This window comes from Aphelocoma coerulescens, chromosome 5 (genome assembly GCF_041296385.1).
Source record: "Aphelocoma coerulescens isolate FSJ_1873_10779 chromosome 5, UR_Acoe_1.0, whole genome shotgun sequence".
NCBI classification, from domain to species: domain Eukaryota; kingdom Metazoa; phylum Chordata; class Aves; order Passeriformes; family Corvidae; genus Aphelocoma; species Aphelocoma coerulescens.
Window position 1 is genome coordinate 21445463 of NC_091019.1, and position 26115 is coordinate 21471577.

At 41.2% G+C, this 26115-nt stretch overlaps 1 protein-coding gene across 6 annotated transcripts in view; it reads right to left on the reverse strand.

Moving 5' to 3' along the window:
• The window catches only part of TSPAN4 (tetraspanin 4), a 420840-nt gene that overhangs the window by 241441 nt on the left and 153284 nt on the right, over positions 1-26115 (reverse strand). The window lies entirely within an intron of this gene.

Consider the following 26115-nt stretch of genomic DNA (forward strand, 5'->3'; position numbering starts at 1 on the left):
GACATTAAAAGATACATCTGGGATTAAAGGACTGCTTAGACATGACATCATTGCTTGGCTTCTCCAGAGACTATCTGGAAGAGTGATGATATCACTTAATGCTTATTGCCAGAATTACTCTTGTGGATACAGACAGCACCAGCGACGGCATAGATGTAATGATGATCTAAAAGTGTCTAATCCATCAGCCAGACACCAGCAGTAGATCTCCACAATGCTAACGATATGCAAAGGAGTCACGGTGATTTTATAGTACACTAATGGTAAAAGTTTTAAATACAAAATAGTGTTACTGATGGATCAAAAATACCAAGCCTCATGCTCACACTGAAAGTTTAGCTCTGGGTTGGTAAGTAGGACCATTATGCTTGTTTCCATCATGTTATATTTATTTTACAGCTCTGCATTGTTACTGATTGCATTAGAATTATGTTACTATAAACTTTTATAACATACTAAAAGGATGAGAATATATTTCTTTTTTCCTGGCTAAACTAAGAAATCACAGAAATCACTGGGAGACATTTTTGCAGCTGCTTTTAAAAATCAGAGCTCCTGTTTAAAAGCACTTCCTCTGCCTATTAAAATTTTCAGTCTGCACATAAACCAGTGTAGTTGTTGAACTTGGAAGAAACACTTTGCACTGTTACGTACAAAGCAGTGGGAGGGGCAGAGAAGTTACAGAATGATGAGGTACGTCTCTGGAACCAAAAGCATTGCTGGTACATTCTTCAAAGGAGCCAAAATGGGATGATTCTGGATGAGAGACAATAATATAACTAAATGTAGATCAGCATCTCCTAAACAGAACTCAGGAAACAGATGTTGCTGATAGCAGATTCACAGCATTTGATGCTTTTTAATGAATGTGGGACAAGTGGAAAGGCATGCGTGTATTTCTATAGCCCTGTTTTTCAGGGGGGCTTTGCAGTTACTTACAGTCTAGTATTTATCCAATTCCTACACAGAAGCTCTACTTAATGTTAAAGCTGTTTTGTTCTACTTTAATAGCAATTTTTATGTTCCCTGAAAGCCTGGAAAATACACATTTATATTCACTTATATGCATTTCTGTTTCTTACCTCCATTAATGGAAAGTTATCTATTCTTCCACTCTTCTTCCACAATTCATTGCAAATATTCAAGGCTTCAGCAATTGCTATCCAGCCCTTCAGTCCACTACACTCAAAAGCAGGGTACTCCACCCCACAGGAGTCAAGGAATAACACTGTATACTTTATGGAGGACAATCTTTCACTGCAGCAATTCACAAAGCTTTACAAAAGCCACGAAGTTCCACAGCTCTGTGTATTAACATTTTAAGACAGAAGAAAGGAGTTACAAATGACTCAAGGGAACAAGCCCGAGCTCACAGCTTCTCAAGCAATGGATCAGACCAGCTCCTAGAAATGATTAGCTCCATTTATCCTGCAAAGCCCAATGCTGCTGCACATTAGAAAATCAAGAGGGATTTGTACAGCCTTGTGGACCATACACATTTTTAAGCCTCATGAAATTAAAGAACCTCCTTTATTTTAATGCAATTGCTTTATGCCTGCATAAAAACCATATTACTGAACACGTCTGTTTCTGCAATGAAGGTACCATAACAGCTGTAGACTGACAGTCTTCCACCAGAATGTATGCTTATGGGAGAAAGCAAGAGACAAATATCCCAACAGGAACTACCGTGCCCCTGTACAAATACATACATCCCATTCTGCACAATGAGCTTATTCCTTTCCTAACTTTAACCCACACTCTGCCAAAAACCATCACAGCACATCCTTTTATTATGATTGTTCAAAGTCATACCCTGAAACTGCCCCTTTTGCTCAGATTTCTCCTCTTAGGGTGGATAACAACAGCACTCCTCTTCTTTACTCCCAAATCCAGCACCCTCCAGGCACTAACAGGAGGAAAATTTCTAAGCACATCCCAGGGGACATCACTGGGGAGGACAGCTTGACTAATTACAGTGATTACACTAATGGGAGAAGATTATCTCATTGAAACAACAGGACATTTGTCACATCCTACCCACTGGGAAAGGCTCACTTCCTATCCCCAGGGCTGCTATTTAGCTGCCCTACAGAGCTTGTGCCTTGGCATTTCTGCCTGCAAGTGTTCCTGCAGCTGCTCCCTGGGCAGAGGGGACAGCAGAACCCCTGGGAGACCCGGCCGCTGCAGGACAGGCTGCGGAGGAGGTCACAGCCATCAGGTGTGTCACCTGCAGTGAGGGGCTGAACGCAGCATCTCCCCTGAAACTCCATGGAAGTCCCTGCAGGATACAGTACAATGTTACCAAATGAATTAAGCACATTTCCTATTCTGCCACACACCTCCCTGTACATTCCCTATATGGAGCTATCTTCCTGGCTTCTCCTGGGTGGCCATGCTGCTTCCAAATGTTTCTTTTCCTCCAGGCAGCTCAGCTTTTCCTATTTCTGTCTGAGTCCAGCCTTGCAAAAAACCTTTTCAATTTAAGAGCTTCCCAAAACCCAATTCACTCCCTGTTCACGTTCTTTCCCTCTTTCCACCATCTTGCTCCAATCCTAATTTCCTCCTTCTGGAATCCTAATTTCCTCCTTCTGGTCTGCCTGGATCTCTGCAAATCTCTGACTTATCCCAGTTGCTCAGCTTGTCATGGGCTATCCCATGCTCACCTTTGAAGTTGCACAATGGCTAAACAAAACATCTGTCTCTGACATCTCCTACTGCCCTCTAGCACTTCAAATTAATGGGAGAAATACATGTTTAGTATCAGCCAGCTCCCAAAAGGCAGTAAGGCAATTGTTTCCAAATCAAAACAGTTCACTCTGACAAGCTTCATCTCCCCACTCAGCCACCTTTATTCTTACTGACATGCTGTGTCCACACACAGATCCTTCTGTGAATTTTCCCTCTTTCTTTTATCAATCTCAGCTTTCTGATGGTTCATCATTTTCCCTGATAAACATGACATATCCAGTGTACCCCACTGAGTAGCTTCCCATTCCAATGCATGACACTGCTCACAGCTTCTACACAGGTCCATCCTTCGATGCAAGTCTGACACCTGCTTTCAGCACATCACTGCACTTACAGAGTCTCATCCTGTTTCTAAAATAAATGCAAGTGCAACAGCTACAGAAGGGGTTTACAGCTTTCCTTTGTAGTCTCACTTTAGCGCTGTGCTAACTTTGCATGTTTACACTGCTTATTTTCTTCCAACACAGCATAAAGAGCAAAATTATACATTCCCAGAGGGGCTTTCTTTTGCTTATTACTTCCCTCTTTTAATGCATTTATTAGAGCTTCTGAATTAACAGTGGCAGATGCAGGCAAAGAAAGAAAATTTTAATTTTGCAAATAATAATGGATTACAATACATTAACATTACTGTAAAACCTACAAAGTGGAAGCACTCAAGGGATGTAGGAGCAATTAATGTAGTTAGTTTATTTACCTAACTCTGGCACTGCTTGGGCATTCAGAAGCAACTCAAATTCTGTTTACACAGGCAGAGCCATAATGCTTCTTCACACACAAATAGCCTTTTCAGGATTCAGGGGGATATCAGCTGCTTCAGGCAAAGGAAAATATGAAAATGTAGACTGAAATAGCAACTTTAAACACATCTTTAAAACCTTAAAAACAGATTGCCTCCATTAAAAGAGTGGGCAGGGATGAGATATTAGTAAGGTTATGAAATAAAGATAGTTCTCAGCTCTCAAGAGCTCCATATTTCTGGTATTCTGAGAGATACTCTGTACCAGTTACAAATAATCGCTGTTTATTACATGCTTTTATCATTCTAAAATAAGAATTTTCAGGAAGAAATAAACTAAAGTTAGGCATAGATGTCTATTCAAGTTAAAAGAGATATATGTAAAACAGAGTCTCTAATTTCAAAGAAAAAAATAATACAAACACTTAGAACCAAAGCAACTGTTAGGGCTGGGAAAAATTAGCAAATGCCTCATTTAAATGCAATGTCAACATGTAACTCACAGAGCTGCCTCCTGCACATCTGCACAATCGATTCAAAAGCCTGAATTCATGCACTTTGACCAAAATCACAGCCTGTGCATTGGAAACAAAAGTACCCAGCCCACTGAGTGTCCAGTTCTGTTTTAAGCAGCAGTCACCATCGGAAAGACAAGGCAACTTTTTAACTCCAAAAATTAAGCTGTTCCAAAACATAGGATTCAAATGCATGCGGAATTCATCACGTCCAAATGAAGGCAACAAAGAAGCTGAGGATTTAGAGCCCTTAGCTGCAATTGAAATGGGTTCAACTAAAGTCAGACAGCCAGCCTTGGCCACAGCTGAATGGATGAAGATGCCATCCTATACAAGCAATGTACACCCTGAGAACTGTCTTCTAACGAAACTTCAAAACTTTGGCTGGTACAAATAAATTAGCAACAAAAATCAAGCCTCTCCAGCAGTAAAAAAGGCAACACAACTCCAAGTTGTGACCAGAGATATACACGTCTTGATAGATTTATTATGGAATGCAGCTGATCTGAGAAAATGGTGAATTCTGGCAAAATGGCCAAGTGAAAAATGACAAGGTACTGCAGAAACTTCCAGCAGCTGCAGTCACCAGCAGCACCTTCTAGCTGCCACTAGGCACAGTAACTCCAGCAGCAACTACACTGGAGGAAAACCAGGCAAACCACTCTTCAATGGCAATGTTCACCCTGAGCGCTGGGCAAGAAGCCAAGGGGGACACAGCCGGGACAGATGACCCCAAGTGACCAAAGGAATATCCCACAGCCCATGGTGTTGTGCTCAGCAATAAAAGCTCGGGGAAATGAGGATAAAGGAGGGTTGTTTGCTGTTACAGCATTTGCCTTCCCAAGGAAGCGTTTTGCCCGCCTACAGGAAGGGGCTAAACATCTGCCTGCCAATGGGAAGGAGCTCCTGGTTTCTCTGCTTGCACACAGAGCTTTGCTTCACTCAAACTGATCTTTTCTCACTTTTCCTCTCCCAGCTCTCTCCCCCATCCCACTGGAGGGGGGCAGCAGGCAGTGAGCAATTGGCCAGTGGGTGTTCAGTTGCTGGCCGGGGCCAATCCACCACACGTTCCCACTGTGTAACATATATAATTGTACTTCAGTGAGCAACATAAATTTAATATACTGGATTTTCTCTTGTAATAAAATATCATGGACACGCACACACGTATTTAAAATATTCCCATTAATCTGCTCATTTTTTCCATTTGCTTTCCTTACTGTGAATGTTGCACCTGTTCTACCTCCCATTATGAGCTGATTGTTTGTTTTAATACTATGAACCTGGTTCATATTGATTGATTTTCATTGCTTGTGATGCTACTGTGAAACTATAAAATCTCCTTTATTTCTGTTTTTAGTGCTTATATAGAGCTATCTGGAAATTATTTTATTTTTAAATATCTTTTCTATTATTCTACTTTCTATTCAGAGGCTGTGCTGCATAGTTTGAATTTAAATTATAAAAAAGAAAAGTCTCCAACTTTTCAGCTTAATCAATAAAATTATAATAAATCCAAACATTTATTTTAGGCAAAGGAATATGGAAATCTTATCCATTTCCCAGTTTCAAAGATCATATCACTACTCTTCACTACCTCAAAGCAAGTTTTTCCATTGGTCTTAAACTTGCTACTACAATTCTAACCGGATACAACCTTCCCTTTGCCTTTTACAGAAGTGCCTTAAATGTACAATTTTCAGAAACAAGTACAGCAGTAATAGATCTCTCTATTCTTCAAGAACAGTTTCAAACAGTTTGCAGAGTTCAACTTTCAAAAGTGCTACTTCCTTTTCCCTTAGCAAACTGGGTCTCATTAAAAAGATTCAGGCAAAGTGAGAAAACAGCTAAAAATAAAAAAAATCTCATTTTTGAGGCCATGAATGACATTTAAGTTTGTTATTTCCATAAAACATCTACCTGCACCTTTACACACTACAGTATCTCCATAAATCTGATCATATGTGACTTTGGAAACCCTTCATTAACATTTATAATTCATATACCTCATTTGAAACTCTCATCCAGTGAGAATGTTTTCATTATTTTTAAACTGTCTTTACAATGACTGACCCATGGCAGCCTGAGACTGAAATTTTATTTCCAACCAGTATGTTACTCCTGTACAAAGTGCCTGCAAATTATCTCAGCCACATTGCTCATTAGAACTCACCCCTGTATCATAACAGGGTTTAACAAACAAGCAGAACTGAACCTGTGTTTCAGTGGTTTAATACCAATTTTTTTTTTAACTGCATAAATTAGATTTAATGATAACACTGTGCACACTACCTTATACAAAAATATTAAACAGCTGGATCAGACATCCTACTGCAGTTATAGAGTCGTGTAAGACACCACGGAATGCCAGGAATTAAAGCAGAAATGTTAGTAGTCAGCTGGATGCAACTTGCCATCCATTAATGGGTTTAACCTCCATGAAGTCACCAGGTGAGAGTCAGAAGTGACTCCAAAAAAATCACTCCACTATTACTCTTACTGGTGGTATTTTTGTAATTTGCCTGTTCCTACATAGCACTGTCTCTTGGCTATGATGATATTCTGGCACATCCATTTGCAGTTTCCCCCGTTCTTGAGAGTGCTCTGCCATCTCTGAGTGGATGCTGAGGCAGAACGCAAGACCAGGATGATCTCATCCCTCTGTTCAGCATTCAGCTCTGCACTTCCAGTAATAAAACTGCTGAAGTGTTAAGCCAATTCCATGATCTTCTATTAGCCTAATGCAAGTTCTTGTAATGACCTGATTTACACAAGCCACCCCAATCCTTGCTGAAGAACAGGGAGACTTCTTCCTATGCAAAACAAATTTTGGTTTGTTCATCATTTGTCGATGCACAGGTGCCATGGTTTAACCCCAGCTGGCAACCATGAAGTACACAGCTGCCTGTCACTCCCACTCCCCCACTACCCTGATGGAATTGGGAGGAGAAGCAGAAAAAAAAAATTAGAACTCTTGGGTTGAGAGAAGAACATTTCAATCATTGAAACAAAGTAAAACATTATAATCATACTAATTCCAATAATAACAATAATTATAATAATAATTGTAATAGAAAGGAGAAAGAGAGGAATAAAAAGCCCCACAAAAAGCAAGTGATGCACAGCACATCATCCCACCACTGACCAATGCCCAGCCTGTCCCTCAGCAGTGATCAGTGGCTCCAGGCCAACTCCCCCCAGTTTATATCCTGAGCCTGACATTCTCTGGTATGGAACATCCCTCAGGCCAGTTTGGATCAGCTGTCCTGGCCATGCTCCCTCCCAGCTTCTTGTGCACCTCCTTGCTGGCAGAGCGTGGGAAACTGAAAAGTCCTTAATTTAGAGTAAGCACTACATAGCAACAACTAAAATATCAGTGTTATCACCATTCTTCTCATACTAAATCCAAAACACAGCACTGTTACAGATACCATGAAGAGAAGTAACTCTATTACAGCTAAAAAGCAGGACAATGAGCAAAAAAAGAATAAAGGTATACAGCAGTATTTCCCTCAGCCATAATGTAAGAAGGGGCTGAAGAGTGAAGACATGCTCTGCAAGTTACTTAGGAGTGCCACAGCTATCCTTCCTCAGTAAAATATTCTTGCAGTTTCCCCCATGTTGAAAGCTTTCAATCTTGCGATATTTTTTTTTCCAAGAGTAAAAGCAGAAGGACAAAGTATTTGTGCAGGACATAAATAGATTTTGGATGAAAATTGAAGACATCCCTTGCAATCAAGAAGAGAGAAGAGCTTTCCAGCAGATATCTCGGGAACTAAGCTGATACAAATAAAGTCAGTTTCCACTGAAAATTCCCTTTTTTTACATATTCTTAAGGTCTTATCATTCTCCCATAGGAGATGACCAAATCCCGCTGACTTCTGTGGAGGAAGGCCAAAGTTTGCAGCAGTTCAGATAGCTGCACTTTGCTCCCCAGGAATCTGAAAGTGTCTCTTTCTTGAGAAAAGCTGCATTCAAAATGAGTAACCAGAAGAGCCAAAGTCCTGGTTATTGTCCCATAACATTAAATAAAGTGAAAACACAGCACAGTTATGTATTACACACACAGAGCCTGACATTTTCATTGCTAATGTCACCTACAGCTTAAGACTTTTTTCTCCATAAATCAAGAAGGATATTTTTTTTCATCCCTTCAGAAAGAAGTCCAAAGGCTGTATTTCACAAAACAATGTCACAGCTGTCACACACTAACCACATCCATTTAATAAAAAAGATTATGTGGTCCACAAGCAAAAATCCAATCCTGAGCCACATGCATCTCCCCATTTTTGACCATCTTAATAGTTTCAAAAACCAAGCAGGGTTAAGTGTCCTGTCATCTACCTTCTGATGTCCAGCCTATGCTTTCCTGCTGTTCTAGAACACTATTCCTGCTGTTCTTGTTAGCACTGAGAAACAAGCACCTCTCAGACTTACCTGTTCCTGATACTGCCTGTAAGAGCAGAGAGATACCATCTGGAGAGTATAGAACAGACTATTTGAGTTGGAAAGGACCTACAACAACCATCTGATCCAACTGCCTAACCAGTTCAGGGCTGACCAAGTCAAAGCATGTTGCTGAAGGCATTGTCCAAACACCTCTTACACACTGGCAGTTGTGGGACATCGACCACCTCTCTAGAAGCCTGTTCCAGTGTTTGACCATCCTCTCAGTAAATAAATGCTCCCCAGTGTCCGGTCTAAACCTCCTCTGGTGTAGCTTTGAACTATTCCCATGCATCCTATCACTGGATACCAAGAAGAAGGGATCAGTACTTCCCTCTCCACTTCCCCTTCTCAGGAAGCTGCGGAGAGCAATGAGGTCACCCCTCAGCCTCCTTTTCTCCAAACTAGAAAAACACAAAGTCCTCAGCTGCCCTTCATAGGACATTTCTTCCAGCCCTTCTACCAGGTGTTTTATCTTCTGGATCCATTCAAGGATCCTTCTTAAACTGTGGGGCCCAGAAGTTCATGCTGTACTTAAGGTGAGGCAGCACCAACACTGAATACAGAGGGATGATCACCCTTTTTCATGGGCTGGTTCTACTGTGTTTGATGTACCCAGGATAGAATTTGACCTCTGGGCCGCAAGGCACAACGGTGACTTCTGCTGAGCTGCTGCCAACCAGCACCCCATGATCCCTGCTGCTCTCCAGCCACTCTTCTACCAATTTATATTTGTGCCCAGCATTCCTTGATCCCAGGTGCAGGATCCACCTACATTTCAACTTGCCAAATTTCATCCTATTAATCATAGCCCAATGCTCCAATCTATCTATATCCCTCTGAAAGGCCTCCTGTCCCTCCAGGGAGCTAACAGCACTTCCCAGTGTGGTATTGTCAGAGAATTTGCTAATGGTACAGCAGAATCCTGCATTCAGATCAGCAATAAATGTACTGAACAAGCCTAGAGCTGAACCCTGAGGAGCTCTGCTGGTGAATGGTTGCCAGCCAGATGAAGCCCCATTCACTACACCCTTTGAGCCCTGTCCTTCAGCCAGTTTTTCACCCAGCACAACATGAACCCCCGAATCCCACAGTTGGTCAGCTTGTCAAGAAGGATCCTGTGAGGGCATCAGTATCAAATGTCTTCCTAAAACCTAGAAAAATTACACATCTCCTGCCTTCCCTTCATCCACTAGGCAGGGAACCTTACCATACAAATAGATCGAATTAGTTAAGCAGGACTTTCCCTTTGTGAAGCCATGTTCACTGTAGCTGATGACTGCATTATTTTTTAAGTGTCTTTCAACAGTACCCAGGGTAATTTTCTCCACATATTTTTCCAGAAAAAGGGTAGACTAACAGGTCTGTAATCCTCTGGGTTTTCCCTCCTGCCCTTTTTGTAGATTGGAATAGCACTGGCTATCTTCCAGTTTTAGAGGGACCTCCCCAGACTCCCAAGAGACTTTTGGTGGATGATTGAGAGGGGTCCTGCCATAACATCCACTAGCTCCTTCAGAACTCCAGGATGAATCCCATCAGGCCCCATGGCCTTGGGAACATTTAGTTTATACAACTGGTCCCTTACAGTATCAGTGTCTGCAAGTGGAAAGTCACCATTACTGCACTTGTGGTCCTCCAACTCGGGGGACTGGGAAGCCCCAGGTCTATCAGGATTATCAAACACTGAGGATGACTCTGATTTTTATTCATTCCCTGCAGCTGCACTCCCAGATTTTATCCCTACACAACAGGAATGGTTCTTCAACACTGCACAGCACATGCTACTATGAGAATCTGTAACACCAGGAGCCAATACAGCTTTTTATCACAAACTTTCTACCCAAACCTATTCTCAGAAAACTGTGTAGAAACCCCAGATATTTTAACTTTTTAATTTTTTTTTAATTGCTGCAGTGAATCTACTACTGATCTGCACTAGCTATTCCATATCTTGTAAACATCTACCAGCCCTCACAGGAAATCAGCAAAAGAACACACAACCACTTTTCAAACCACCTTCTCTACAATCCTCTTGCAAGCATAGTCCCATGTATCGTAAATTAATATCTCTTTCCCTTGTTCTCTCATTCTGTACTGTTAGCCCATTAACAACAAAACCACTTTGTACCTCCTATATCCACATCAAAATTGGAATGACCTGCCATGCCCAAGAAAATGCACAACATTCTAAATAGTAAAGCAAATTAAAGCCCATAGATCATAATCTGATCTCGACACTGAATTTGCTAGGGTGCAATCCTTATCAAAAGGAAGATCTAAGTGGCAGCATACAGGATTGGAGTCTCACTTTTTACCTAGATGTACTTCACAAAGGGTCTTTTATATCCATATTTTAAGTCCTGTTTCACTTTCTCAGTGTTACCTGCACCCACAGTGATGCTGCATTTAAATTTCCAGCTTGCTTGAAAATCACCTTCCTCCACAGTGAGTGGGAGGTTTTTTCCTGCTGGAAACAGAGGAATGTATCAAAATCAAAGTATAATCTAAATTTCCACTGAACAACGCTTTTTTTCCCCTTGGATTTGTCATCTTTGGTTTTTTTTAATTAAAAGCTAATCTTGAAAAATATAATTGTTAAAACATTATTATAATTTGAAATTATGAAAGGTAGAATCATTAAGGTTGAAAAATACCTCCAAGATCATCAAGTGCAACCTTTGACCTCTTAACAGCCAGAGAGGGGCTCTTCGTCAGGAACTGTGGTGACGGGACAAGGAGTAATAATACAAATTGAAAGAGGGAAAATTTAGGTTAGGTATTAGGAAGAAATTTTTTACCATGAGGGTGGTGAGACACTAGAACAGGTTGACCAGAGAGCTTATGGATGCCCCAACCCTGGAAGTGTTCAAAACCAGGCTGGATAAGGCCTTGAACAACCTGGTCTACTGGGAGGTGTTCCTGTTCATGGCAGGGGATTGGGACCGGATGATCTTTAAGGTCCATTCCAACCCCACAACATTCTATGATTCTATGTCAAATATTCTATGATTCTATGTCAACTAAACCACAGCACTGCTGCCTCAAGTCATTCCTTGAACACTTCCAGGAATGGTGACTTCATCACTTCCCTGGCCAATGCCTGACCACCCTCTCAGTGCAGAAATTCTTCCTGATGTCCCACCTGAACCCTGGCATAGCTTGAGGCCATTCCCTCTCATCTGGTCACTGGTTGCCTGGGAAAAGAGGCTGACCCCCACCTGGCTACAGCCCCTTTCAGGTTCCATTCCTTTCTTACATGTGGGGGATATCCCCAGGAAACAAGTGTCATTGTCCTTGGTGCACCCATGTAGTGGCAAATCTGGGGTTTTGTAGGTAAACCTCTTATTTTGTCATGGAAATCTGGTCTTTAAGGAATGTGATAAGCAGAATTACCACACTTACATGAACTTTTTGAGGCAGATTGTGACTGTTCACTCAGCTACAGCTCATGTTTTGACTTAACACGCTGTTCACAGCAAGGCCTGGCACATTCTGGGAGCAGCGTTGTTGGGCCGAAGCGAGAGCAACAGGTCTGATGGACACAGTGGGCAGGGAGAGAGAAGGGCCCTTCTGCAGCTGCTCTTACCTGCACTGTGCTATTCCCTGCAGCTCTCACCTCTCGTGGCTCTGCAAAGTACCTGCCTGGCAGTTCCTTCAAAATCCTCTAACTGGCAGAAACAGCACAGACCCAGCTTCCAAGCTGGGAACTATAAAGCTGATGCAGATCTAACACAGCAGCAGGACGGCAGAAGCTTTAAAAAGAAAACAAAAACAAAATCCCACCTGATATCATGTTTGTAAACTTCGACCACCATTTCTGCCTGTTCTAGCCCAACAACTTAATCAACCTTTCCAAACTTTTTTAATTCTAATCCTCAAATCACTACATGAAGACTAAAAGAGAGAATAGTTTATCTCAACACATTTTGTCTTTCTCATCACTTTTTATTTGCTCAAGCTAAACTAGAAACCCCTTCAAAAAGGATCAGCATTGGAACCGAAACACGCTATAAAATATAGAAAGAAGTTTTCCCATGGAAAGAGGAATGCAATCAATTAAAATTCATTATTCTACACATCTTCAAGGTATTTGTTTCAACATCTAGATTGTAAGGAAGTCCTCTCTGTAGCAAAGTCACCTTTATGGATGCCATTATTTTACTTTAGGAGATAAAAGCAATCTTGCCATACAAAGGCTACTTGTCTGCATCATTTAAATATGTGTATATGACTTTTGGGCTCTTTTGACACCTCAAGCCTCAGAGAGCCTGGTGTTCATTTTGTTCAAAGTCAATGCCACGTGTCTGACAGTTGGTAAATTGAGTCTCTTGTTTCCTGGGCAGGATTCCTCCCTTGTTATCTTTCAGCACCCTGAAAAAGATTGCTTTCAAAATTGAACTTGCCAAGTCAACCGCTTCCCTCCTGAGCAATCTCTAGAATGTGCACCTTCCGAGTTGATGTGTTGTCATTCATTCCTTCACTTAGGGCACCTTGAGAGTCAATGCAATGAAAGAAAACCCTGGCAGCCCACTGGCAGTGATGTTGGTAACTCATAACACAGTGGAATTGCGTAAGCATTCAGTGTGCACACATGCATCCATGCATTTAACCACCCACCTCTGACTACTTGCCTACAAACACCTGGGGTTGTCATTGCCACTTGCAGACCTGGTGTTAGCAAATCTCAAGTGAAATCAGAAGAGTAGATGAAGTCCATGAGTTAACTGCGTGGCATTTCTGTTGCCAAGCCAAAGATTTAAGATTTACACGGCAGCTTCTGCACCATCCAGAATACTGAGCAATACCGCACAGGGCAAATGCAAGAGCTGGCACCTGCTGGTACATCACTGCAGGCATTCAAGCCTACAAGCACATTCATAAAGTTAAGTACCTAGTTTTGTGCTCTGTTAGAGAAGCACAAGTTTAAACAACAGTTCAAGGCTAAGAATTTGGATACACAGCTTCACTGAAACCCATATCTGAAGCCAAAGGAATTTCAAATTGTCTAGAGACTGAGCAACACTATCTTGAGTGAGCAGTTAGCTTGTGAAGGGTACATGAGAGACTGACAAAACCTGTAGGAAGCTTTTTATTTACTCCTTCGGGGAACCTAACTATGCCCAAATGGCTCATCACACCAACAACTGTAGGTGGATGGGGATGAACAGGAGATGCACCCTGGGAGGGAACCAAACCCCATTCCAAGAAACAGGTAGGAATTAATACTATAACAGAATACAGCAGCTCTGCAACTGTGTCCAAGGGAAATAATTAATCAGCCAGAATATAGTACCTTGAACTGTACTTCCTTTCACACTCAGGGCTTTCCCAAGAGGAAACTAATACTGGACAGGAGACATGGATTTGCAAGGAAACCTAATGCAACAAGTCACTAAAAATTAGCAAACAGTTTTCTTGCTAGCAAGTTAGGTAGAAAAGCAGAATGCTTGCTCCCCACAGTCCCAGTTTGTGAGATATTTCATATTGGGGAGGGTCTCAGCTGGCTCAGCCATGTTCAAATTCAGGCTTTACCAGGCCTCCTGGAGCCATTTACTGCAAAGCATCTTTGTACTTGCTGCATTCTTCACAGCACTAGGAGATGCTGGAGATCTTCTCACTTGGAAAGCAATTCTTCTAAATTGGAAAGAAGGCACAACACCTTCCCATCATGCTGTCATATTGGATTTTGAACTCTATTTGACACTAGATTGTGTCAAAAAGGAAATAAAAATAAAAACGCAAATTGACAGCTTCTGCAAAGCTTGGGAACTTTGTTTGAACTCAATTAATCTGGTTTAGAAACTATTCTCTAACACCATCTGACAGGCAGCAAGGAACAGAGGTTCTCAAAAGGAAAGTGGCTGCTGCAAAACTTGGCCTTTGCTCCTCTTTCCTTGAGGCACAAAAGAGAATGAAAAAAAAAAATGAAATAACACATCCAGGAACCGTTAGTGGTATGAGGGACCACCGTAATCAAGGATTCTAAGAAATGAACACTGTGTTTCCACAGTCTGCTTTTCTATAGGAATAGATACGTACATATACACATGATAAATACAAATACATTATGAAGAGAGTAAGCTCTCTCACACAAATTTCTGCTCAATGTTTGTTTGACTACAAGTAAGGCTGTAAAGTAGCTTGACATTTTTCCAGATGTGCTATCAAACTGGTTAAAAAACTGGTTTTGTCACAATGAGCTCTGTCACAGATTTCCCACAGAACAAGGAGGCGGAGAGAATGCTTGGACTTCCCTCTGTTCAGAAGGACTGATCTTCATGAGCGTGTTTTTCTGTATCCTTGTACTACTAAATGTATTTCTACTAACGTGCATCTAATGATGTGCCCCAAAGATTTTAAAGAAGGGGGTTCAGCAGCAGGTGGCAGCTCCATGGGCTGCTCTCCATGGATTACACATTACCTTTGCTGATTTCCTTGTCCACGTGCACTAGGTGAGAGGAGACAGACTACACCCTCCTCTACATGCTGTATCCTCTCTAACCCAGACAGCGTAAGAGAGCTCTCCCATGCAGGGCTTATCACTTCCTAGCAGGGATAGCTGAAATTAAAGACTCCCTGATAAACAATCTGGTCATTCTTTTCTCTCTTTCCCAATAAGATCTACTGCCCTCCTTAGGCTTTGCTGGCATGCCGCTCATGTTCACCTTGGCAATAAATACTTCTAAAATTACAGAGATTTCCCATTGTGATCAGACAATAAACATTATTAGTTACGTGTTTGCCAAGGCAAGGGGCAGAGAAGCACTGACCAACCAGTGCATGTTAATGTCTGTGAGGACATTGCAATTTAAGTCCAAGGGCTTGCCAGATGTACATCAAGGGACATGGCTAACATCTGTCATGAGAATCTCCCTTTTTCTATCCCTTCACATTTGTAACAGAACTAAATAATAGCAAAATTACTCACACTTAGCAAGACCTTGTTACTCAGACACTTTGGAGAACACTCTTTATACCTATGAAAGCTTCCTAACATGCTTGCAGACTCTTTTCTATATTTAGGTTTGAATATTGCAACTTCTGCAGGAATACTACCAAAAAAAGAGGTCAGTAACTGTTAAACAGAATTTAATTTGCTGTCATTTATCATATCAGGCTGCTTTTCAAAAAGCAATATGAAATCAAGCTTGTTGAAATTCATCCATATGACAAATGCCTATATCCTGTCTCTGCTTCAATTTTATAGTGACATGTCTGCCCTTATTAGATTTAGTACCTGCTGAAGTCAAAAGAAAAAAATTCAAAATGGCAAAGAATATCTAAATCTGTGCCACAGACATGTCCAGAAATCCTAACTAAAGGGCTGCCTAAACTCCAAAACCCAGGACAATCCAAGTATCTTCCACTTGCACACTATGAAAATTTTTAAAAATGCTGTGAAGCTCTCTGAAGTCCTTCAGAAAGTTTCTACTACACCATAAAGGAATAGATAAAATTATTTAGCAAAATTAACAAAAAACAAATTTCAAGACTCTAGAAGCATTATTCAGTTGATATGAAGGAATTCCATAGATTTGACCTCAAACAAAATTTCAAACAGCTCTGTAAAAAGAGAAAGACATGATGAGACTGAGCCTGTAAACAGACTTTGCATCTTCCAAAACCACTACAAACAGCATCAACACACTTTCAGAAAAGGTAAGCTTAAATTATTAAATTAACAGGAGTGTAATATGCACTTGGACTACGAAAAGGACTTCCAGAATGCCAAATTTCTTTGATAATTCCATGGGCATAACTAGTTTATAAATTCATTATACAGAATAGATGACTCACTCTTAGCCTACCTTTAGTGTCCTCATACTGATAACTCTTAAGACCATTATCAGATGAGAGCAGCTTTCATAACTATCATAGTCAGCATGAAGAGCATGGGGGTGGTGGGTAAGTTAAACTTTAGCTACATTTTACCAGTCTTATCAGGAGCTGGTATAAAATTGCAGCACTCTATTAAGGCTGTAGTTCCACATAATTATTTTTACTCACTGCACATCTGATTTAAGAGGGCTAACTCTCCCTCCCAGCTCTGATCTCCTCACAGCAGAGTCCACTTCCACCTTACTTAAGGTAATTCACTTACTCTCAATGCCATGCTCTAAACTAGAGCTGTGAAATCGTGCTGATAAAATAATGTAAACATAAATAAATAAATGAAACTTAATGAAGCTACGGTAACTTCCACCAGTTTTGAATCTGACCCTCTGTTGTTCATGAACTGTAACTACTTCTAGATTTCACAAACGTATTTGTGTTTCTGTCATTTGTGTCTGAACACTGACTGCAGGGAGACAGCGACATTGAAACAGACCATCACATGCATCAGCTGCTCACAGGGTGCAAAGTGTTGGGGTTATTTTGGTCAGTGCTATAGTCTAATATATGTATCACACTTCCCCCTTAGCATGAATGAAAGGTGAGGGTGAGCTCATGTTTGCAGATCGTTTTAAACATACTGGAAATAGCTGAGCTATCACACCAAATTTCTGTCAAGTTTCATCCAAACAGTAATCAAACTGTAAGGTCCACAGAGGTGAACAGCATTTATTTTTTTCAGTTTTAAATATTGCTACTCTGCCCTCAGCCTTGGTTGCAGCACAGTTGAGGCCTGCACTCCTTGTTTGGGAACCTTGGAGGGAGCTGCTTTGGGGCTTTTTTGGGGGCTGAGACTCTACCATTTGGCCTCCAGCTGAGCTGCAGCATCAATCCTGGAGTGACAGCAGAGCTCACGCATTCAGCAGTTCGTGCCTTTAGACGAGCACAAATAATTCACAGGCCAGTGGGTGACTATGACAGATGGCAGCCTCTGAGTGATGAAGGCCAAGTCCTCTGCTGAAGTGAACAGGGACAGCATGGCAGGACAGCCAGGCAAGCAGGGAGCCCAACCCATCCAAAGTCACAGAGCAATTCCTGTATATTAACAACTACTCATTTTCATTTCATCAGAATCTTACAGCCTCTCCCTGTTTCCACTCCCTTTACTTCTAATTTTCTCTCCTTCAGTACTCTTCCCTTGCCTTTTTCCACTCTTCTCCATTAGACACTTTTCCATTAGACACATCTCATCCCCTCATGTATCACTTCAGGGGATGCACTGACCTTCTCCTCTCATTTTCTGAGCCAAATATCCTTGTCTGACTTAAGAGATGTTTCCACATTTAAAGTCTGTCTACAGTTATGAAAGAGATGGTGGCAAAGGGTGGGAGGTTTGTGGAGTCAGCACACAGATACACAGTGCAGGGTTTCAATCTGTGGTAACGCGTTTTTAGATGGAGCATTGAGAAGACTGCTTGCTCCTGCTAGTTTAAATAAAATAAAATGAAATTAAATGAAAGGCCACAATTCTGAATCTGACTCGTTACTGGGCACAGTCTCTGAGCTACTTTAAGCAAGCAGTGAGGTACAGAAGCAATACCAGCTGTAATCGCTGTAGGTCCTAATATGCTTAGAAATTAATCAAAGTAGTTATTTTAGAACACTTTCAAGTGGTTTCAAGAGTTCAATTTCTATATAGATACTCTTGCCTCAGAACAAATGTCCTCATAGGGGATTATATCTATATAATTAATTTAAAGTAACTTATTTTAGGAAAAGTCCAGGAATAGACAGATCTTAGGATCTGGCTGATCACACAGTGAAAACTTTACAATCAAATTCACTTTCCCTACAGCTTTATTAATTTTGTTTCAACTCCATTTCAAGTCTTTACTGGCTACTTAGGTCACTTCCACTACAACCTGTGATCTTACAAAAGAAACCAGAAAAGTATCCACTGCATGGAGGAGAAACAGGGATAGGGATAGGCAGGGCTATAGAGTATACCATTTCCACCTCTAGCAATCAGCCATAAAAATTTGTGGGTTGAAACCAGGAGGAGATCTCTCATTACACCAGGCAAGGAGCTAATGCACAAAGCTGTGACACAGTGCTACTCAACACCAAGCAAGCAGAAGACAGGTGTGCTCCAGGATAATAGTATTTTAATCTTTTTTTCCAAGTTGACCAGCAACATACTATGAGCTCGACTGAAGGAGACAGGTTTGAAGTTTGTTTCAAACCTCTTCATATAGATGAGAGTCTTTGAATTGAAAAGACAGTGGATCACGACTTTCGTGTGGCTCCTATCCCTCACTGTGAGACTACACCCAGCAGCCAAAAAATAAAAAAGAGAGGTTCTGCCTCCTTACTACCTTGTTCCCTCTTCTCTGTGCCTGGTGAAGTCCTGGTCAAACTGAGGGGGAGAAGAGCTCATCTGCTATTGTAACAGAAGGAAAACATCACATCTCATGCTTACAAAGCCCGATTACTTTGAACACCACTGAGAAGTTCAAACTGCCAATAACTGCCATTTTCTTTGAAAGAAGATGGGCTTCGTAGTGAAGAAAGGAAGAATTAGTTACACTGCTAATCATCTTGCATGACTTGTTTTTCCACCTGACTTGTTTCCGCCACAGAGTGTGGTTTGTGCAAACTTCTCTGTTCAGAGCACAGGGCTTTTTTTCCTTCCCTTTTCCTGAACTCCAGGAAAGGTTCCCCACCATCACAATCTCCTCAGGTTACACTGGCAGAGCTCCAGATGGCAAACAAATGCTGATTCTAAGCATTCTCTCTCAGCCCCTTTGCTACACATCCATTCGTGTGGAATTCAGCAGAAAAAAAAACCAACAGTGCTAACACTGACACTGTGGCACAATTCACCACAGAAGACACACAAGATGTGTAAAAAGCAGAGGTAAGAGAATTTTTTCTGAAACAGATGTTCTGTGTACTGCAATCCCACCTGGTAGCACATGCAATGCTTGAAAACCCATCATGTCAGAAATGCTAGCATTTTCCAAATGTATTATACCCACTAGCATCACCTTTATGACCTTTTTTCTTGAGGGTCTCCAAGGATTTTAAAGACCAGCTTGTATCTACACAAATACATAGAGCAAAGCCAGCTCGGATCCAAATGCTCCTTTTAGTACTCCCCACGTTGTATCTTTGCAGCCAAATATTTTCCAAAGAGCCCTTTACTCAAATTTTCAGAGGAGCTCTGATGCACCACTTACGCAGCTGAAGAGGGCAAGAGCTGTTACAAATGTGCTCAGAGCTCTGCTGCTCTTGAGATGACACCAAAGGTCAAACTTTTTCAGTACCAAATGGACATGCAGCATCCTGAGCACCTGGAAAACAGAGCCACACATCTAAAAAAATCAGGAACTGAGTTGGTAACTTTTGCTTCATTCTTCTATAGCCATTAAACACACCCTAAATCCGAAAGCAAATATTCAGTACTATCTCTGACCACATGAAGTTGTTCCTGTATTTAGTCACTTTACCCACTCTGAGCCAATCTTGTCACCATTGCTTTCAGAAGCCTGATTTTATCTTTTTATCACTGCTGCTACAAGACAGCTTGAGTGCAACAAACATGTCTGTAGTGAAATCAGCTGACCCAGAAAAAAAGTGCTAACACCAGTCTAGATTAAAAAACAAGTACAAGTAGATGTTCTCTCTGACTGCAGGCAGTCCATGCTAAAATGCTGGAGCAATACAGGCACTGTAAAAGAAGACTGGAATCAAGGTCCCCTGATTCTGCCCTTATGCCAGTTTGCTAAGCTTTCCTAAATTTTCCACAGGTTTAATTAAGCATGTGAGTGACCTACTTAAAACAATGTAATTAAAATAAGCAAGAGTGTATCTTTGCTATAAGAAGGTCTAAAGTTTTCTATTATTTTTTACCTCAAAAGGAAAAGCTTTCTTAGATGTTGTATTGTTAAGACAAAGCAATTTATTTTTACAGGCTTTAGTTTTAGACTCTTTTTTAAAATGTTGATATTCATTCACTGACACAAAACTTGCTTAATAATAAATCCCTGCTCTACTTATTTGTTTCATTTACCTTACAGTTTTCTCTAATATGAGGAAAGCTCTTTCATGAAAGGACAGATTTTTAATGTGCCAAGCCCAGGATCTACCAGACTCCAAAAACATGTGTAGCAGCACATGTCTTCATCCAGGCTTCTATTAATCAGATGCTTTTTATCTTCTCTGACTCGAAATGGTAGTGCAAAGTAAAATAGTGCTGTCACACACAAGAAACTGCAAATCCATCTCCACTGGTTTTCTCTGTTTATCAGACTCCGAGCTTTCTCCTAGCCTCTCAATAAACCCCTCCTACTCACAGTGCCTCCCAAAGATCATCATAAAATCAAATATTTGTCTTGCATTCCCAAATGGAGAGTGTGTGTGCACACATGAAGGTGGAATCAGGAAATTATGAAGCAGAGAGGACTCGACACCAGAACAGCCATATAAAATCACCCAAAGCCATTAAATTTACAAGCTTTCAGCTGATGTCAAGCATGTCTGGACTAGGTGAGGAAGAAACAAGTTCAATTTAAAAGATGACCATATGAAATGGTTCTAATTCCTCCAGGTAAAAGGGGTTTTTATTAACATACTAATTACCATTATAGTTCACATTACTGACAGTACACATCCAGCAGCAACACCAGTGAATATTTGAAATTACATCTGTCCTACTGTTCACAGCTGTGTCTGCTCTGGGAACAGGAACCCCAACTTTACTCCAGCCCACTCCCTTCCTGCAGTGCTTGTTCACACTGATTGCAGACACTGGGATCTTGGCAGTGCCAGAATTCTCCCATTTGAGAGGAAAGGTGTGCAGGGCTTAAAACTGCTTTGTAGGATTGAAGAATAAGCAGCTTACCACAGAGGGTCTGGGATACTGTTTGTAGTCAAATCCAAGCTCTTGAGCACAAGGCCAGAATTCTCTTTTACTGCAGAGCTGACAATCCAGTCTGTGAGTTCGTATTTCATAGTAAAAAGTAATGAAAGGAGCTCCCATATTTCCTGGTTAACATTTCAGCCTTCTAAAGTGTAATAAAACAATATCTCCCTACAACAACAGATAAGTCAGACAAATAAAATGTCAAACTACTTTAGAAATAAGCTAGTCAAGATAATAGAATGAATCTCTTGAGTAGCCATTAATAGCATTTGGCAAAAATGATTCCAGAGGACATATGATATCTAATACAAAAGAATGTGCTATTTTTGTATCTCCCCTTTAAAATTAATTGAGTGCTGACAAAAAGATACCTGCTTAATATCTAAAACCTTCCCCACATCCTTAGGAGGAATGATACCACTAACAGTTCTATGAAAAAACAGAAGCAGAGGCTGCATGGTCAGCCAGAGGGAGCCCTGTGCTGAGACTCAAGGCCAGGGATCCTTATCCTAGCTCTCCTAACAGCCAAGTGACCATGGGGGCAAACTTCTTACCCTGCCACATATCTGCAGTGTGAGGTTATCACATACTTCACGAAACATTGAGATTTATCAGCACAAAGCATGCTGCAAGAGCTCTGTGTTTTTATTACCACCAAATTCCCTAGCTGCACAACTAACATAAAGGGAATAAAAACTCCATCTCAACCAAATAAGCAGCTAAACTGTGAGTAAAACGGCAATATGGGATAGAGACGTATTCATTTGCTTGCATTGCTTCCTGCAAAACAAAGACGACAGTAAGAGCCCATATTAACAATTACTCAGCATCACAAAACAAGAATATATAAGCTAGACCTAACTTTTCCTATTGTGCTTTCTGAATGACTTGCCATTATCACTATAATACAGCATGAAAAATACTGCACTCTTCAGCCTCTATTTTTTGATTAACCAGGTGCTCTGGGCATTTCTGTCTATCCCCATTCATAATTACAAGTTGTTATTCCCATTTTCAATGTGACTTGCAGGCAATTAAATCTATTTGAAAGAAAAAAACTTGGTTTTCCTTCATAGAAATGACTTATTTTCAAAAATAAAGCAGGCCTGTTAGGTTAAAAAGCTAATTCCGACCCTTCCTTCTGCCTAGTTTTGATTAAGTTTCCTCATTTTCCAGTGACTCTTACAAGAGTTGGAGAAATTCACCATCTCTCCTAAGGCAAGTGGAAACAGGAGAAGCTTGCAGTATGATAATGAAATCTCTCACAGCAAGTCTTCAATAATACCAGTTATCCTCAGGGTACCCAGCCCTCTGAGCTGGAAGACAGACGGGGAATAGAATGAAGCCCCCATAATCCAGGAGGAAATCCTCAGCAACCTAGACATACACATCTAGACATACACATGTCTATAGGCCCTGATAGACTCCACCCAAGGGCACCGAAGGAGCTGGTGGAAGAGCTTTCCAAGCCACTTCCAATCATTTGTCGGCTGTCCTGGTGAGCCAGGGAGGTCCCAGCTGACTGAAGTCAGCAATTATAATGCCCATCTACAGGAAAGGTTGGAAGGAGGATCTGGGGAACTACAGACCTGTCCTGACCTTGCTGCCAGGGAAGGTCACAGAGCAGATTGTCTTGAGTGCCAGCATGTGGCACATACTGGACAACCAGGGGATCAGGCCCAGCCAGGATGGGTTTGGGAAAGGCAGCTGCTGCTTGACCAACCTGATCTTCTTCTATGAGATGCTTAGTGGATGATGGAAAGGCGGTGGATGTGTGTACATGGACTTTAGTAAAGCCTTTGACAGCGTTTCCCACAGCATTATCCTGGAGAAGCTGGCTGCTCATGGCTTTGTGTGGGTGCACTACTCACTGGGTAAAAAACTGACTGGATAGCTGGGCCCAGAGGTGGTGGTAAGTGGTAGGTAACAAGTGACAGGATGAGAGGAATGGCCTCAAGTTGCACCAGGACAGGTTTAGATTGGATATTAGGAAAAATTTCTTCACTTAAAGGGTGGTCAGGCATTGGAACAGGCTGCCCAGGGAAGTGGTGCAATCACCACCCCCGGAAGTCTCAAAAAATGTGTGGATGAGGCACCCCAAGTGACATGGTTTAGTGGTGAACGTGGTGGTGCCAGGTTAATGGTCGACTCGATGATCATAGAGGTCTTTTCCAGCCTTAACAATTCAACGATTCTAAGTCCTGGGGGATGCACTAAACAAAGCACCAGCTCATGGGCTGAGGAGGACATTTTTGAGGACTGTCTGGCACAATGCAGTTTTCCCCTAGGCTGAGAAACTCTTGGTTTGCAAATCTTTTCCCTGGTCTCAGCTTCCTGGTCCTTTGCATTCACAATTTGGGCTAAAAATCAGAGTTTCACCTTCAGGACTTCCGTTGCCATTTATAGCTGGAAAAGGGCTTCTCAGAGTGAGATTTTTTCACTTCTTATTGATTACTGCTGTCAGAGGAGCCTGTAGGTTTTCTCCATCCTGTCAGCCCTAAGGTGTTTAGTATGGCAAACCAGCCTCCCTGTCAGCAGTGAGGCAAGAAGCAGGAAGAGCTAAAGAAAAACAAACACTGGTGGGGAAAGTGAAGCATTATTCCTCTCCACAACAACTCCACTCCTAACATCAGGCATGCAGGTAGAAAGCCTTTTCATGGCAGAAAGATCCTTTTAAATCCCTCAGAATCTACAACCTGACAGCTTCTGGTCTAGACTCCTTGTCTGTGTGCAAGCACTGCTCTGACATGGGCAGACTTTTCCCTCTCTTTGTGTCAGCAAAAGGAACACAACAGTGTGCCATTTTTCCAGAAGGTCATGTCCTTGTCTGTACAGCAGAAGTGACTATTCTGGTTAAATCTCACCTCCCAGTGACAGCACACTTGAGATAACAATTCACACTGCCCGATTTCCATGGTGAAACACTACCTGGGAGACTCACACTTCTTTTGTCTGAAGTACTTCACACTTAAACACTTACTACATGCATAATCAAACATATTCACTGTCAGCCCAAATAGATGCCCCCAGCATTCATTCACCACACTTACCCAAAAGGCTCTACACCATAAAAAAGGCACTTGTCCTTAGTCTGTAAAGACCACCTTAAAGGCTCAACAGAAGAAATTTCTGCAGAGAAACAGATTTTGCTTGATTGTTTTTTTTCCTGCACACTTTATACAGCAGTGCTGTGCATAATGCTGTTAAGGATGAGCGAGTAAACATGGCCCTAAGAGCTCTATCCTCCAAATCATACAGTCATGCTGTATGAATATTTACAGTAACAAAGAAAACAAAGAAGCCTCCTACTCTTCTTCAAACCTTGCCTGGAAGCTCTGCTGAGTTAAATACATAATAATACAAAACCAACAAAATCACTAACAATGCAAAAAATTGGGTCAGTCCAACTGCTGAAGGTTTAGGTTTGCTGCATCTCCTTGGCCTAAACCTGTAACTCAGTTTAAGAGTTGAAAGCAAAGTTGTTCAAGTTTTGACACAGTAATTCAGTAAATAAAACAAAAAACCCTCGTTCAATTAAAGACTCTATTAGTGGGTAAATTATGGCCATACTACAGACAACTACACTACCTGCTCCATTTAATTGTAAAACCTACATGGACAGAACAGCCCTTTTGAGGGGCCTGGGTAACAACAGGTACTTTAGTTTTCACAGACAAAATGAAGGGTGAAAAACTAACAAAAAGCGTTATTTTCTAGCATAAATCACTGAGATTTTGTTCATTCAATTTGACTGACACAGGGTAAGGTTAACTAAATAGAACAGATCTTAATTCTACTTGTAACTAACATGAAAGACATAGATTCAAAGAACATCAAAACTAAGAAAATACATTAAAAAAAAACCAAGGGCAAAAACCCCCACACAACCAAAACAAAGAAACAAACAAACCCCAAACACCACAAAACCAAAGCAATCTGAGACCTAGGAGCAGGAGGAGAAGGATTACTGAAAATCAAGCCATGTAAAAATTTCAGACACCACCCTTTTAGGGTGTGAGATTAACCAAGCCCAAAGTTGATACCAGTTAACATCAGAGGACTTCAGTTCCATTTCACACTATGGACCTTGGTCAAATCCTCAGTTTACATGTGCTGCAGAAGTCCACAGACCTACATGGACTTAAATAATCACCTGCAATTCCCAGTGAAAAGGGACACCATGCAGTGGTGATTGTTTCTCTGAGTGTCTTCAGTAGCTTGACAACAGTCAGTACTTTCTGTTTGCTATCACCTGTATTTTCTTTTAAACTGCAAGCCAGAAATTATTTTTCTTTCTAGACTTCTGACAAAATCTGACTTTCCTCAGCTTGGGACTGGTCACTCTGTCACCTATAACTGTTTAAAGGAAACCAAAATAGGAAGTATTTAAATAAAATAAAGGGGGAAGACTGAGCCTCAATTGAAAAGCTTCACCACTTCAGATATATCCACCTGGAAGTTATTACAGGGTTTTATTTCTAGCTTTAGTCTTCCAGAAGATTCAGAAATATTTTTCCCTACAGGGCTTTAGAAGGGACTGAACATAAACACCAATGCATCATCATCTTCCTTTCTGCCCACTTCAGGAGCTTCACTCTCTGAGATTATCCCAAATATATCTCAGTCTCTCAGCCATTTGTTGCTGGGTGATCAACTATATAGGTACAGAAACACTGCCAGGTGCTGCAGCACCTCTTTTTTTAATCTGTTTATCTGTACTTTCCTTTCCACAGTGTGTTCTTCTACACCTTCACTGTTTTTGTAACATGATTGAAAGGACTGGGCCAGGTTTTTTCCCCTATTTAAAATACATAGGCTGTGCAAAAAATAAGCAGGTTCGGGGGAAAGAATGAAGATTGACAGATTTCATGCATGACTTTGGTACGTAAGTTTTTATTTATTATCTT